Source organism: Salvelinus sp. IW2-2015, linkage group LG3 (genome assembly GCF_002910315.2).
Source record: "Salvelinus sp. IW2-2015 linkage group LG3, ASM291031v2, whole genome shotgun sequence".
In the NCBI taxonomy this organism is placed as follows: Eukaryota; Metazoa; Chordata; class Actinopteri; order Salmoniformes; family Salmonidae; genus Salvelinus; species Salvelinus sp. IW2-2015.
In genome coordinates, this window is record NC_036840.1 from 26,999,810 (window position 1) to 27,017,658 (window position 17,849).

Here is a 17,849-nt window from a genome sequence, read left to right on the forward strand (position 1 = left end):
ATTTAAATTCAAAAATCTGAGTTTAGGCAAGACGCTACTGTCTCACTTGGCAAAAAGCCTGAGAAATTGCAGAGCGCCATATTTAAATTAATTACTATAAAATCAAACTTTCATTAAATCACGCATGAAAGTACCAAATTAAAGCTACACTGGTTGTGAATCCAGCCAACATGTCAGAATTGATAGGCTTTTCGGCGAAAGCATACGATGCTATTATCTGAGTATAGCACAATAGTAAACAAAGAAGCATATTTCAACCTGCAGGCGCGTCACAAAACGCAGAAGTAAAAATATAATTCATGCCTTACCGTTGACGAGCTTCTGGTGGCACTCCGATATGTCCCATAAACATCACAAATGGTCCTTTTGTTCGATTAATTACGTCGATATAACACTGCTCAAAAAAATAAAGGGAACACTAAAATAACACATCCTAGATCTGAAATATTCGTATTAAATACTTTTTTCTTTACATAGTTGAATGTGCTGACAACAAAATCACACAAATTATCAATGGGAATCAAATTTATCAACCCATGGAGTCACACTCAAAATTAAAGTGGAAAACCACACTACAGGCTGATCCAACTTTGATGTAATGTCCTTAAAACAAGTCAAAATGAGGCTCAGTAGTGTGTGTGCCTCCACGTGCCTGTATGACCTCCCTACAACGCCTGGGCATGCTCCTGATGAGGTGGCGGATGGTCTCCTGAGGGATTTCCTCCCAGACCTGGACTAAAGCAACTGCCAAATCCTGGACAGTCTGTGGTGCAACGTGGCATTGGTGGATGGAGCGCGACATGATGTCCCAGATGTGCTCAATTGGATTCAGGTCTGGGAACGGGCGGGCCAGTCCATAGCATCAATGCCTTCCTCTTGCAGGAACTGCTGACACACTCCAGCCACATGAGGTCTAGCATTGTCTTCATTAGGAGGAACCCAGGGCCAACCGCACCAGCATATGGTCTCACAAGGGTCTGAGGATCTCATCTCAGTACCTAATGGCAGTCAGGCTACCTCTGGCGAGCACATGGAGGGCTGTGCGGCCCCCCCCCCATAGAAATGCCACCCCACACCATGACTGACCCACCGCCAAACTGTTCATGCTGGAGGATGTTGCAGGCAGCAGAACGTTCTCCACGGCGTCTCCAGACTCTGTCACGTGCTCAGTGTGAACCTGCTTTCATCTGTGAAGACACAGGGCACCAGTCGCAGTGCCAGCGACCAATCTTGGTGTTCTTGGCAAATGCCAAACGTCCTGCACGTGTTGGGCTGTAAGCACAACCCCACCTGTGGACGTCGGGCCCTCATACCACCCTCATGGAGTCTGTTCTGACCGTTGGGGCAGACACATGCACATTTGTGGCCTGCTGGAGGTCATTTTGCAGGGCTCTGGCAGTGCTCCTCCTTGCACAAAGGTGGAGGTAGCGGTCCTGCTGCTGGGTTGTTGCCCTCCTACGGCCTCCTCCACGTCTCCGATGTCCTGGCCTGTCTCCTGGTAGCGCCTCCATGCTCTGGATACTACGTTGACAGACACAGCAAACCTTCTTGCCACAGCTCGCATTGATGTGCCATCCTGGATGAGCTGCACTACCTGAGCCACTTGTGTGGGTTGTAGACTCCGTCTCATGCTACCACTAGAGTGAAAGCACCGCCAGCATTCAAAAGTGACCAAAACATCAGCCAGGAAGCATAGGAACTGAGAAGTGGTCTCACCACCTGCAGAACCACTCCTTTATTGGGGGTGTCTTGCTAATTGCCTATAATTTCCACCTGTTGTCTATTCCATTTGCACAACAGCATGTGAAATTTATTGTCAATCAGTGTTGCTTCCTAAGTGGACAGTTTGATTTCACAGAAGTGTGATTGACTTGGAGTTACATTGTGTTGTTTAAGTGTTCCCTTTATTTTTTTGAGCAGTGTATATCCAAAATGTCCAGTTATTTGGCGCGTTTGATCCAGAAAAACACAGGTTCCAACTTMCTCAAACGTGACAACAAAATATCTCAAAGGTTACCTGCAAACTTTGCRAAAAAATGTCGAACTACTTTTGTAATACAACTTTAGGTATTCTTTAACATTAATAATCGATAAAATTGAAGACGGGATCTGTGTTCAATACAGGATTAAAACGAAATGTAGCATGCCTTCTGTTTGATTGAAGTGCATGTCCAGGACACCTTGAGTGACTCGACTTCAAGATGGCCGTATTTCTTCATTACACAAAGGAATAACATTAACCTATTTCTCAGGACTGTTGACATCCAGTGGAAGCCGTAGGAACTGCAAGCAATTCGCTTAGAAATCTGGTTTCCCAATGAAACTGCATTAAACTAATTGAAAAGACAGTGACCTCAACAAAACAAAAAAATTCTGAATGGTTTGTCCTCGGTTTCGCCTGCTAAATAAGTTCTGTTATACTCAGACATGATTCAAACAGTTTTAGAAACGTCATTGTTTGCTATCCAAATCTACTAATAATATGCATATCTTATCTCCTGGGGATSAGTAGCTGGCAGTTGAATTTGGGTATGCTTTTCATCCAAACGTGAAAATGCTGCCCCCTACCCTAGAGAAGTTWACACCCCGTCTGTCCTACAATCTAAGCTAGATGCCCTCAATCTCACACAAATTATCAAGGAACCTACCAGACAACCCCAAATACGTAAACATGGGCACCCTCATAGATATCATCATGACCAACTTGGCCTCTAAATACAGCTCTGCTGTTTTCAACCAGGATCTCAGCGATCACTGCCTCACTGTTATGGGTCCGCGGTCAAATGACCACCCCTCATCACTGTCAAACGCTCCCTAAAACACTTCTGTGATCAGGCCTTTCTAATCGACCTYGCCCGGGTATCCTGGAAGGATTTTGACCTCATCCCATCAGTAGAGGATGCCTGGCTGTTCTTTAGAAGTGCTTTCCTCACCATCTTAAATAAGCATGCCCCTTTCAATTAAAAAAAAACTAAGAACAGATAAAGCCCTTGGTTCACTCCAGACTTGACTYCCCTTGACCAYCACAAAAACATCCTGTGGCGTACTGCACTAGCATCGAATAGTRCCCGCGATATGCTACTTTTCAGAGAAGTCAGGAACCAATATATACAGTCAGATAGGAAAGCAAAGGCTTGATTTTCAAACAGAAATCCATCCTGTAGCACTAATTCACCAAAATGTTGGGACACCAGTCTATGGAGAATAAGAGCACCTCCCAGCTGCCCACTGCACTGAGGCTAGGAAACACTGTCACCACCAATAAATCCACGATAATCGATCATTTCAATAAGCATATCTCTACGGCTCGCCATGCTTTCCACCTGGCTACGCCTACCCCGGTCAACTGCCCGGCACCCTCTACAGCAACCCGCCAAAGCCCCCACCATTTCTCCTTTACCCAAATCCAGATAGCGGATGTTCTGAAAGAGCTGCAAAATCTGGACCCCTACAAATCAGCTGTGCTAGACAATCTGGACCCTCTCTTCCTAAAATTATCCTCCGCCATTGTTGCAACCCCTATTAGTCTGTTCAATGTCTCTTTCGTATCGTCTGAGATGCCTAAAGATTGGAAAGTTGCCACGGTCATCCCCCCTCTTCAAAGGGGGAGACACTCTAGGCCCAAACTGCTACAGACCTATATCATCCTGCCCTGCCTTCCTAGTCTTCGGAAGCCAAGTGAACAAACAGATCACCGACCATTTCGAATCCCACCGGACATTCTCTGCTATGCAATCCGGTATCRGAGCTGGTCACGGGTGCACCTCAGCCACGCTCAAGGTCCTAAACAATATCATAACCGCCAWCGATAAGACAGTACTGTGCAGCTGTCTTCATCGACCTGGCCAAGGCTTTCGACTCTGTCAATCACAGCATTCTTATCGGCAGACTCAACAGCCTTGGTTTCTCTAATGACTGCRTCGCCTGGTTCACCAACTACTTCTCAGAGTTCAGTGTGTCAAATCGGAGGGTTTYTTTTCCGGACCTCTGGCAGTCTCTATGGGGGTGCCACAGGGTTCAATTCTCTTGCGGGCTCTCATCTGTATACATCAATGATGTCACTCTTGCTGCTGGTGAGTCTCTGATCCACCTCTACGCAGACGACACCATTCTGTATACATCTGGCCCTTCTTTGGACACTTAACTAACCTCCAGACGAGCTTCAATGCCATACAACTCTCCTTCCATGGCCTCCAACTGCTCTTTAATGCTAGTAAAACTAAATGCATGCTCTTAAACCGATAGCTACTCGCCCGACTAGCATCAATACTCTGGACGGTTCTGACTTAGACTGTGGACAACTATAAATACCTAGGTGTCTGGCTAGACTGAACTCTCCTTCCAGACTCGTATTAATCATCTCCAATCCAAAATTAAATCTAGAATCTACTTCCTATTTCGCAACAGAGCCTCCTTCACTCATGCTGCCAAACATTCTCTCGTAAAACTGACTATCCTACCGATCCTTGACTTCGGCGACGTCATTTACAAAATAGCCTCCAACAACCTACTAAGCACATTAGATGCAGTCTATCACAGTGCCGTCCGTTTTGTCACCAAAGCCCCATAMACTAGCCACCACTGCGACCAGTATGCTCTCGTTGGRTGGCCCTCGCTTCATATTTGTCTCCAAATCGACTGGCTCCAAGTCATCTATAAGTCTTTGCTAGGTAAAGCCCCACCTTATCTCAGTTCACTGGTCACCATACCAACTCACCCGTAGCATGCGCTCCAGCAGGATTATTGCACTGGTCATCRCCAAAGCCAACACTTCCTTTGGKTGCCTTTCCGTCCAGTTCTCTGCTGCCAATGACTGGAATGAATTGTCAAAAATCACTGAAGCTGGAGACTCATATCTCCCTCACTAACTTCAAGCGTCAGCTGTCAGAGCCGCTTAGCGATCGCTGCAGCTTTACACAGCCCATCTGTAAATAGCCCATCCAACTACCTACCTCATCCCCACATTTGTTTTTGTTTTTCTGCTCTACTTGCACATCCTCATCTGCGCATCAATCACTCCAGTGTAAATTGCTAAATTGTAATGACTTCGCCATTATTGGCTATTTATTAGCTTACCTCCTTAATTTGCGCACACTGTATACAGATTTTTCTATTGCGTTATTGACTGTACGTTTGTTACCAACAGAGTTACACATGGGGTATTTTCCTWACTCCTTTCCTTTATCTTGTTCAGGTCGCAGTTGTAAATGAGAACATGTCCTCAACTGGCCTACCAGGTTAAATAAAAAAACCCGGAAGACGCTGGGCCAATTGTGTGCCGCCTCACGGGTCTCGAACCCGGGTCTATAGTGACACCTCAAGCTGTGCCTTAGACCTCTGCGCTACTTGGGAGACCACTGACTATACTTTAGGCATGCAATCAACTGGAACACTAGCACAACAATCAGATATAATTATCTGTCCAATAGACCCATGTCTAAAACTTAAACTCGCAAAGTGTAATTTAGAGATTAATTGATCAATGGGAGACTTTTGATCAATTAAACTTTGAATTACATTTGAGTTTACAAGTTCTGAAATGAGTCTATAGGACAGATTATTATATCTGATTGTTGTTAGTTTTCCACCCTCTGAGCTTTGTTAGTGTTGACGCTGGTGCGTTCTGCTTCCTGTTCCACACAGGACGTTTGGCCCTTGCTGCTCAGTGTGTGGCCAGGCCATCATGCCTGAGCCGGGCCAGGATGCTGCAGTCCGTGTAGTGGCACTGGACCGCAGCTTCCACGTCAATTGCTATGTGTGTGAGGTGAGTGGTCACTCTCTCTGTGTGTGTGTGTGTGTTAGTTAAACAGGTCACTCAAGTTGAATGATGTTTACAGTTGGCAGGCTATCACATCAAATGTACACAGCCCCCTCGTTGAACCTAATCCAGTGTTCCTGGATTGACCGTGTGTTTTCTCTGTCCCCCCCCAGGAGTGTGGTCTGCTCCTGTTGGGTGAGGGGCGAGGCTGTTACCCCTTCGATGGTCACATCCTGTGTAGGGGCTGCAGCGCCCGGCGCATCCAGGACCTCTCTGCCAATATCTCCACTGACTGCTAACCAACTATAGGAAGTCACCTCTTACCTTTAACCTATGACCCCTCAACCCTTCCATTACTTTCACCTGCTCTGGGGTAAAAGTTGCCCTAAGTAATAGATCTGGAATCAGTCCTACTCCTCTGATTCATAACCTTAACCACAAGGGGGAAATGTTAACCTGAATTGATCACTGTCTAAGGGCAACTTCATCCCCCTTCACTTTCATCCTTTTATAGCCTTTCTTTATTCTTCAGATGCCKAAAGCTGAGGACMCTGTAGTAGTAGGCCTACTATTGAACCTGAAATTGACAGTCTTCAATATGAAGTCATTATTTAATTTCACTTGACCAGGTTTATTGGTACAGGATTACAGGGTATTGAAACATGGATTGACAAGTTTGACCCCTATGCCTTATCCTCAGCATCATACTATCACATTCTCTATTCCTACTCCCTTCCCACTACACCCTATTCCCTACCRCTCAGTCCCATACCAGTACTGGATAGAGCCCCTGATCTGCACCCACCCCCTCCCAAACCCTTGACTGCTCAACTCACACACTATCCTTCTTGTTGCACACTCACACACACTATCCTTCTTATTGCACACTGTCTCACACACACTATGCTGCACTCTCTCTCTCACACACACACACACACTATCATGTCAGACACAGGTGGGACATGGAAGGAGCTCTATGGAAAATAATGATTGATATGATCCTCCACATCGTCAATATATAAGTAGGAAAATTAGGTGATATTAAGGAAGAGGAGGATAATGAGGAATACAATGTCTTCCTGGCTGTGGGGTAACTGACTAGTCCAGATAATGGAACATATATATTTTGTATACCACTAAAGTCAATAACCGTGCTGAACTGCCTCATAAGCAAAGTGCACATATGCAAGGTATTTCTGACTGAGTTTATATTGCAGGTGGTTTTGGTTGTGGAGTGAATGTGTTTGGAGAGTTTTTAGAAAGTAGACGTAAAGAAATTGGTTAGAGAAGGAGATCACTAAAGTCGATGCTTTATCATTGGATGTTAATACAATATGTAGGCTGTCATAATGACATCTTGCACCGTTTGTCAGAACATAACATTAATATTTTATTCCACTGGACAGCAATTTGTGTACTGCTTTTTAGATAATGTTACTTGTATACCAGTCCAAACCCCCTCTTTTAAAATGTTAATGTGGTTTTCAGATGTTTTTGCTTTTTAACATGTAGGTTGATTTGATACGTTACAATGAAGATGAATAAGGTGCAATGAAMTGTTTGCCCTTAAATCACTGAGAATCTGGGATCTCCATGCTTGCCACATGGGCTGAGAACATCCTCTTATGGGTTTTTGTTTAAGCTTAGCCTTAGGAGTTAGATTTGTTGGCAATGTTTAAGTAACTCTGACGTTGGAGTTATTCCCAAATGTTGTTTGGCCATTTAGTTTGTCTTGCTGTCCTCATTTTGTCTTGTAATATAACAACTGCTAGTATGGTTTAATGGGTTTGAAGCTTCTCTAACTACAAGACCCTTAAAATATGTCCAGAATCATGTTTTGTTTAGGTATGTGATTCTTRTCATAGTATCGGTCAATGAGCACAATTATATGAAGGTCTGTTTTAAGTCCTATGAGTTACATTTTTCACTTATTTATTTCAACTCATCTTGTACTGCTATTGTCACTAAGTCGATGTTAATCTGTGATATTGAGATTAATGGTCATCAGTTTTCACTGTCTAAATGCTTTACGTTCCACAGCATCCTATTGATAAGTACTGCAGAATAATCAGATTTGTCTATGAGAGGAATAGACTGAGCAGGTGGTTCGTACAATTTGACTCGAGTTTGAAGTAGGTGTGTGAATGATTAGCTGTTTCCCCCCCTCTAATMCCGTTTGTAGTATGATCAAAGACAATAAACCATCCTTTTTTCCCAGCAAACTACACCATGTGTATGTCTTTTGATAGACCGCTGTACTAGACCTATGGAAAAGCGACGTACTTAGTAGAACTTTAAAATAAGTTTATTTGATTTGAGGTCCAGCATAACCAACATTCTAAACCTTAATTAATGCAACAAATGAAGTAGCTGTCATTTACAGTACCTGTGTGACATTGTAAGAAATGGGTCTTTAAATGATCCAAGAAGAAGAGGGACTGCTTGGTGCTGGCACGCTAACATGATGTGAAAGTCATTCAAAAGAAGTTCCGGCATCCTGCCTTGTGTTCTCGTTGTGTGAGGGGTAGCTGGTGCACCACCTCCGACCTCACCCCGAGTGCCTCGTTTTCCCCCGCTGCTGTGGTCAGCAGGTCCAACATCTTCAGCAGGAGGATGCGGGAGAGGTCCTATAGGGAATGAATGGAGTAGAAAACAATAAAATAACACTACAGAAACCACTACCTGACTGGCACCATGGATATGGCCATGTATATTTGATCTTTGTTACTAGACTCCATAACATGATGGGTTTTCATGGGACCACTTATTCTGTCTAATTCAAGTACCTAAACATTATCAGAAGCTTCATGAAAGCATTTAACATACTAGTAGAAGTTATGATCATTTCATCTGATCAGTCCTCTAGAAATGTTTTGAGTTGACAATATCTTTCAAGAATGAAAAATAACACTATTCACAATTGTCCTTTTTATACCTGGTTCTAACATGAATTGTTATTCCTGATTTTCTTCACGTTTTTACAGAGTAGATGATTAAAAGARGCAATATCTGATTGTGTTGATCTTCCTGATCACCTTCAGAGAAAGTAGGCACCCACTGTATCTGGATATGTTATAAGTGTAGATGGATTTGACAATGAAACCATTGAGTCTTGGCATCAATATTTGACTTAATTTATTTTATTATTGATTTGAAAGAATGTCAAATAATTTGAATGCAGGGAGGGACAGGGACATTTGTTCACAATGCGGACATAATGGATGGATAAGAGACATTTTACCACCATGTGTCGTTGGAACGGCTACAATGTGGGCACTATCAGAATGTGGATAAGAAATGGACCAAGGACTCATGTAAGAACTAGGTATAAATGAGGCTATTGACACAAGTTAGTCAACCACTCGCCTTGTTGTCCTTGGTTGTGTCTGCTCTCTGTAGTCCATTTAGCACATCTCTGTGTGGAGCGATGCTGACCCTCGCTAGCAACACTGAAGCAGAGCCACCAGTAACACCTGTATCTGGGAACACAGCATCTACCCTGTCCGTATGTTTGGCTATTGATTCAAATGTATATCGATTGTTTCCTTCAATGCTATATTCAGCAGCAATAATCTTAGTCTGGATGTCCAACAATAACCAGCCTAGKGTGGAGAACAAAACAAATGGCTGGATCTGAGAGAAGGAAGAAGGTTGTTAGGTCCACATACAAAACACAGCCCCGTTGAAGTTGTACGTAACATTGGCGCAACCAATATATACATTTCTTAATCCTTGGATCATCTTRCCTCYGACCAATACAGGGATGTGATTGGTTCCCTGTACAGTGCACTACTTTTGACCAGGGCCCTGTCTGAAATGGCACCCTATTAGGAATAGTAAAGGCACCCCATCTGCGACTAATTCACAGTGTAGTGTTGGTCAAGTGTAAGGTGTTAACAGAGGAGTTTGAAGGTTGATGTCCTTCTCAGCCAGTCCCAGTGATGGTGTGCGTCAGTTGAGATTAGCCCCACCAGCCCAGGTGTATCTGGAATGATGTGGGGTTTGTAAGAAATTGTATAAGATACTGGTAACTTGTTTTAACCACTTCTCAACATAAGCTATAACTTGGCACAACATCCACCCATCCCCCACTATACCCCCACTTTTGTACCTTGTTAAGTAACCACAGACCCACATACTCAACCCTCCCCCATGAATAGGACTCTGTTAAAACAGATGCATATGCATTATGCTCAAGGATGAGACTATAAGACAATGAACTGTGGGAAGGGCCAATGGAAACGTCGACATCAGGCCGAACAGGATTACCCACGACCCAGATCGACCAATCGGAAGGCCAGACTTCAAGATCAACCTACTTTGCTAGTTGTCTATATAATCTGTATGTACTGTGTAGAGCGGCCTCTTCTCCGACGATTCCATAAGAATTAGACAGAAAGGGGCCGTGCACGTTTTTGCCTGATATCTTTACACTTAAATAAAACGGCCTTATTATAAAATTATCCACCTCGTCCTATGTCTCCACTTGTTCTCCTGTCTCAAGTAAACGTTTTATCAACAGGTTCTGACGCTGCACACAGAGCTGCTAATTATATGAAGTGACTCAAATGTTGATTGGAAGGTTTGCCTACTGTCTGCTCAACACCCCCTCCCCCCTTAGTCTCTAGCTTCTTCTTCCCAACCACCCATCATGTTCTCAGAAGAAGTAAGCATTCATCTCTCTAGAGGGCAAAGATACAGATGCATATTCAAACAAATAAATGTGGAAGTCGTTACCTTGTTTCAACACATATGCTTTCTGTTTCATAGTTGTAACTTAAACACTACAGAAATAAAATAGATTGAACACTTTTTTATTTAAATTTGTGTTTTTTTGGTTTTTGCATCTAGCCTACATAAACTAATAAATGCTATTTTGTTATTTGAAATATATATTTTTTTCAATATTCTAATGTTATCTAAGACGTTCATAAACACAGCCAAGTTATTATTTTTACGATAGCATATATGGCGTTTAATAATTACATTGTTAGATTGTGGATCAACCCACCAGAGGAGCGTAATGAGTTCTGTGGTTGCCATGGCACCGTGAGGTCGTCTAGGCAGAGTGCTGCTGTACATTTTCTAATATAATATAATATAATTTTTGAATAGCTAGCTAGCTAATGTTGGCTGGCTAGCATCGTTTTGATTTGATTATGCCAACTGTCCGGAGGTTGAGGATGGAGAGGAGAGAAGCCTGAAGGCAGAGGTGTAAAGAGATGACAGATGACTATTACCGTATGGAATCATGGAATAAATTATAAGGCTACTCCTGAATTACTATTGTGTGGTGTGCTTTCTGGCGCCTGGTGGTGCTACATTTTGGTATTAGGGAAGAGTAGCTAGCTAGCTAGTCCAGTGGCTAGTACGGAACTGTAACTTCATCTGACTGAGTCCTACTACGAAGCCACTGTCACGTCTACTCCGGCTCCTCCCCTCCGGGGTGCGACGTCGCCGGAATACTAACTACCGGTCCCGAGGATTCATCATTACGCACACGTGACACTCATCATGATTCACACCTGGACTTGAGTACCTCCACTTTATAGGTCCCTCCCTTTATTCTTTCCTCTGTTTGTATTATCCCTGTGTTCTTGTATTCCCGGCTCGGTATTTGTTTGTTGTTTTAGTAAACGTTTCACCTGCTTCTCGTCTCATAGCGGCTTCATTACATCCACAGATGGCATGGATTGCGAGACACCATGATGACAACGTTCTGCCTGCTGCTAGCCTGCTCTCAAGCCATTGGCACAGTGTAATTGGGGGCTAGGGGACACCTATACAAAAACAAATGTAGATCACTTTTCAAAGTGCTTTGTGAAAGGCCTGTTGTAACAATGGCTGAGAGGATGCCTTGTTCAGTCAAGGTAACCTTAAAGTGACTTACTCATTCATTTCAATAGCCAATGTAGTTCATAAGTAAGAAGTATACTTTTAAGGACAGTATAGGAAAGACAATGGGTTTGAAAATGTTTACCAATTACATTTCAGAGAGCCTTTAAAGGAGCCTTCATTGGGTTGACTTGTCACCAACAGATTTGGAAACTGGCAGTTTCCTGTCATGCCAAATAGTGCTCACTTCCAAATAGTGTTTTCCCCCCTGCGTCACAATGAACTAAAACAGGGTCACACAGGTTTTTATTTTGGTAGTCTTACAAATCTTCATGGTATCAAAAGTATACCCCTCAAACATATATGGTTATTGGCTCAAATTGAAGAAGACCCCTGTACCATGTCAGATATTTAGTTGAAATGTTTTAAGTTTCTGTTTACATCCCAATATTGCACGTTATATACAACACAGTAAATTAAAACATAAAAACCTTGTTTTTTGAGTTGTAAAAGAAGAGAACTATTCAAAGATGCTCTGTTGGTCAATGTTCCCCTTTGATGACTCCCTGTCATCTTATCAAGCAGATATCTTACACCAATCTGTTTGTAGTTGCTCTCATCCATATCATMGCCCAGGCTTCCATTAAGTAAGCCTTGTTGTAGACAGAACAGTCCATAGTGGCAGGAGTCTGTCTTCTGTTTCTGTGGCATGAAGCCACTTGATGTACAAGTACACCCATTGGCCAGGACGCTAGTCTGTCGCAGGCTCTTACCCCCAATCTATCTCCTTCATGCTGAGTGCCAAACAGAGGCATCAGATTACATTTATAGAGTCTTTGGTAGGACTCAGGGGATCGAACTCCCAACCTTTAATGACACGGCCATTGTGTTGGTTCCAGGTGTCTTGTGTCAAATTTCAAACTGTAAAATATTTTTATCCATTTCTATAAGTTATTTGAAAGCATTTTAGGAGATGATCGTGGTCTAAAGAAAACAGCAGATGGAGCACCCCCTTATCCACATCGATGGGACAGCAGTAGAGAAGGTGGAAAGTTAAGTTCCTCTGTACACATCATGGACAAACTGAAATGGTCCACCCACACAGACAGTGTGGTGAACAGCGCCTCTTCAAGCTCAGGAGGCTGAAGAAATGTGGCTTGTCACCCAAAATCCTCACAAACTTTTACAGATGCACAATTGAGAGCATCCTGTCGGGCTGCATCACCGCCTGGTACGGCAATTGCACCGCCCATAACCGCAGGGCTCTCCAGAGGGTTGTGCGGTCTGCACAACATATCACCGGGGGCAAACTACCTGCCCTCCAGGACACCTACAGCACCCGATGTCACAGGAAGGCCAAAAAGATCAACAAGGACAACAACCACACGACCCACTGCCTGTTCACACTGCCACCATCCAGGAGGCGAGGTCAGTACAGGTCCATCAACGCTGGGACCAAGAGACTGAAAAAAACTTCTATCTCAAGGCCATCAGACTGGTAAACAGACATCACTAACACAGTGAGGCTGCTGCCTACATACAMACTTGAAATCATTGGCCGCTTTAATAAATGGTTCACTAGTCACTTTAATAATGCCACTTTAATAATGTTTACATATCTTGCATCACTCATCTCCTATCTATATACTGTATTTTATACCATCTATTGTATCTTGCCTATGCCGCTCTGTCATTGTTCATCCATGTATTTATCTGTACATATTCTTATTCCTTTCCTTTACTTCGATTTGTGTGTATTAGGTAGTTGTTGTGGAATTGGTAGATTACTTGTTAGATATTTCTGCATTGTCGGAACTAGAAGCACAGGCACTTCGCTACACTTTCAATAACATCTGCTAACTATGTGTATGTGACCAGTAACATTTGATTTACATGGCCAAATTGACATTCTGTGTGTGTGCATAATGCTTTTAAATGCGTTTTTGCCACAGTCCTTTCTAACCTGTCATGCGCGGCTTGTGAGTGTTGTAGAGGGAAACAGAAGACATGGGTATTCAGGGATGGGGCCATAATAGCAAATGATAGCTCCAACCGTCCAATAGTTAGAGCCAAAGAAAACTGGACCCGCTCAGTTTGACACAACTGCGTTTAGCGTCTATCGGAGGTTACTCGCGTCACACGGTTCTATGAACTAAGTGGCGCAAGTTGATTGAGAATGATTAATATCCCCACTGCACCTATAAATCCAGTATAATGTATAGAACAGACACAATTCCCTATTATATCTCACAGACACTCATATTTGATCTACACAATACATTTCTATCTGAACGTTCTGTAATGTAACATCCTCCTGAACAGGCCCGTGGAGACTCCATCTACCGGCCGTATGACTGTTACTGTAACTGAGGTGGTTTGGTGCCTGACCACGCTTGTGTGATGCTTAACCTTGCCTGAGACCTGAAGAGTTGTTTTGTAGTCGATGCCTGTAGGCTTTGGCTTGGCAGGCAAGTGAAGTGTTAATAATCAGGGTATACTCAGTTAACAATGACTACAAGCTGACTGTAAGTCCTAGATCTCCAGTGTCTGTTGCGCCTTCTTCACCTGTGTGGGTGGACCATTTCAGTTTGTTGTTGATGTGTACGCCGAGGAACTTAAAACTGTCCACTTTCTCCACTTCTGTGGATAATTAAGAAATAATATCAAGAAATTTAATTATATGTATCTTTTGGATGTCTGTGATAAATTTTACATGGAAATGTTATTTTTCAGTCTGTAGGACTCCACTATGTCTGACATTACAATGCAGTACAATCACATACTGTTTTTCTAATTGAGGCCGGAACATGATCAACACCCATATCCTGTAGGTAGGCAGGGTRGCCACGGTGTAAGGACTTGTTGTGTCTTGCCATCTGGTAGTCCTTGTTTCCCAAAGGGAAAGTTTTTGGATTTACAAACTCCTGGSCACTAGGTAGCTTACCCTATTTTAAATGAATAAATTMATTTCTCACCATTCCTGTAGAGTCTTAGTGGTCCCTTTGCTGTCGTCTAGTGAACATATTTCCCTGTTGTCCTCTGCTATGTTTTATCTACTGTGTAGTCCTTTTTTGCTGCCAACTAGTGTTCTCCTGCTCTACATTTTTGACCACTATTGTCTTTTCTAAAAAAAAAAATGGTTACATTTTTAATTTCTCCTTTATTTAACCAGGTAGGCCAGTTGAGAACAAGTTCTCATTTACAACTGCGACCTGGCCAAGATAAAGCAATGCAGTGCGACAAAAACAACACAGAGTTACACATAAACAAACGTACAGTATATAACACAATATAAAAATCTATGTACAGTGTGTGCATATGTTGAAGAGTYGGGAGGTAAGGCAATAAATAGGCCGTAGAGGCAAAATAATTACAATTTAGCAATAACACTGGAGTGATACATGTGAAGATGATGATGTGCAAGTAGCCTAGTGGTTAGAGAATTGGACTTGTAACCGAAAGGTTGCAAAATCAATTCCCCGAGCTGAGAAGGTAAAAATCTGTCATTCTGCCCCTGAACAAGGCAGTTAACCCACTGTTCCTAGGCCATCATTGAAAATAATAATTTGTTCTTAACTGACTTGCCTAGTTAAATAAAGGTAAAATAAAAATAAATAAATTAAAGTAGAGATACTGAGGTGCAAAAGGATAAATGATATGGGGATGAGGTAGTTGGGTGTGCTATTTACGGATGGGCTGTGTACAGGTACAGTGATCAGTAAGCTGCTCTGACAGCTGATGCTTAAAGTTAGAGAGGAAGATATAAGACTCCAGCTTCAGTGATTTTTGTAATTCGTTCCAGTCATTGGCAGCAGAGAACTGGACGGAAAGGCGGCCAAAGMAAGTGTTGGCTTTGGTAATGACCAGTGAAATATTCCTGCTGGAGCACGTGCTACGGGTGGGTGTTGCTATGGTGACCAGTGAGCTGAGATAAGGTGAAGCTTTACCTAGCGAAGACTTATAGATGACCTGGAGCCAGTGAATTTGGKGACGAATATGTAGRGAGGGCCAGCCAACGAGAGCATACAGGTCGCAGTGGTGGGTAATATATGGGGATTTGGTGACAAATTGGATGGCACTGTGATGGACTACATCCTGTTTGCTGAGTAGAGTGTTGGAGGCTATTTTGTAAATGACATCGTCGAGGATCGGTAGGATAGTTAGTTTTACGAGGGTATGTTTAGCAGCATGAGTGAATGAGGCTTTGTTGCAAAATAGGAAGCCGATTCTAGATTCTAAATGGAGTAACACAGTATGAATCATAATACCCATAAAACCTAGTGGTCAAACAAGGAAATGGTTCCAATAGTTTTCCCACCATATAATTTTTAGAATGTTTAGAAACATTTASGCTTACCCTGGTGTGACGTTTTGATAACCGTGTAAATCTCTCTWGGACAAGGTGACTTTTATCAATATATTTGCGCATATTTACCCCCCCCATTTAAAAAAAAGCTAATTATCTGCTAATGTGGCTATCATAAAGAACTACAAATGCCATGATGATCTCGACGAGACTGTCAAATCGAGGAAAAGGTAAGAATATTAATTCAATTCTAAATTCATGAATGAATAAATTGGCTACATTTCTTTAAAATGACAATTCTGTCTTGTGCAAGTTTTAAATGGACACAATACCTGTTAGCGAAGGTGTCAGCGGGAGATGACGTGCAGGAGCTTGCAGGGATTTGTAGTCTTGCAGGATGTCTTCTTTGATGCTAATAAGCCTTTTTGAATCTGAGAGTAAATAGAGCCAAATATATTGATAAAAGTCACCTTGGCCAAGAGATTTACATGGTTATCAAAACGTCATGCCAGGATAAGCCTACGCAAAACACAGTCTTTATTTTAAGTGTCTCTAGAAATCTCATTGGAAAAATTTATGGCGGAAAAACTTTTTGACCACTAGGTTTTATGGGTATTATGACACCTCCACTGTGGGGATCTATACTTCTAACCTTAAAGTGAAACTATGGAAGATTGAAAATTACCTCGTTATTTTTTAAACTTCCCGTTTAGGACTCAATGTGTCAACGTACAGCTCATACATTGATAATAAACCATCTGCAGTCCTCTCCCAGAGACAAAAGGTACATAATCCTTACATTCTAACCTGGCATCATTTAGTGCAGGAGATCTGCACGCTTATTCCTGTCATGTAGTGAACATGCGGCTAAAGCAATAGGGATTGCTTGGCTGCATGTGCTTACCATTAGTTATTTTTAGTTGAACGTTTATTTAATTTTTTGATTTAAAAAGGAATTGTTTCACCATATTGAAATGACAGTTCAGTTCACATAAGGTTAACCTTAAAATGAGGGACAGACGTAAATTAATCACTTATCACATGAAATCGATAATACGTTTAAAAAATGACTTTCTCAAATCAGCACAATAATTAGGGCTTTACCATGATAMTGAAACTTGGAGACATTTTTTGATTAAGTGGGTTAAAATCTTGACTTTAGCAAGCCTTTATTCATATGAAAAATCTGATTGATGCATACAGTTCGATTCACAGATGTTTATTTACAAAACAGGGGGCTGCAAACGACAGGTCAAGGGCAGTCAGAGGTCAGTAATCCAGGGCAGTGTCAGTAAGGTATAAAACGTCAGGCTAAGGGCAAGCAGAGGTCAGTAATCCAGGGCAGTGTCAGTAAGGTATAAAACGGCAGGCTAAGGGGCAAGCAGAGGTCAGTAATCCAGGGTGGTGTCAGAAAGGTAGAGAACGGCAGGCAACCTCAGGGTCAGGGCAGGCAGAATGGTCAAAACCGGGAGGACTAGAAAACAGCAACTACAGCAACTCAAAAATGGGAAAACACAAGGGTAGGACTTCACGGGACAAGACAAACTGGCAACATGCTAACAGAAAACGCAGGTATAAATACACTCCTAGTGGACTTTAATGCAGGGAAACTTAACTTCTATCAGCATGTTAAATGTGCAACCAGTGGGGAAAAAACTGAAGACCAATCTTTACCCTACACACAGAGACGTGTACAAAGCTCTCCCTAACCCTCCATTTGGCAAATCTGACCATCATTTTATCCTCCTGATTCCTGCTTACAAGCAAAAATTAAATCAGGAGCACCAGTGTCTCGGTCTATTAAAAAAGTTGTCTGATGAAGCAGATGCTAATCTACAGGACTGTTTTGCTAGCACAGACTGGAATATGTTCTGGGATTCTTCCGATGGCATTGAGAAGTACACCACATCAGTCACTGGATTTATCAATAAGTGCATCGAGGACGCCGTA

General features: G+C 42.5%; 1 protein-coding gene and 1 pseudogene across 6 annotated transcripts in view; one reads left to right on the forward strand and one right to left on the reverse strand.

The window, feature by feature from the left end:
• The window catches only part of LOC111953997 (thyroid receptor-interacting protein 6-like), a 56,387-nt gene that overhangs the window by 28,848 nt on the left and 9,690 nt on the right, over window positions 1-17,849 (forward strand). The window lies entirely within an intron of this gene.
• On the reverse strand, window positions 8,215-9,252 carry LOC139023378 (somatostatin-1-like; annotated as a pseudogene).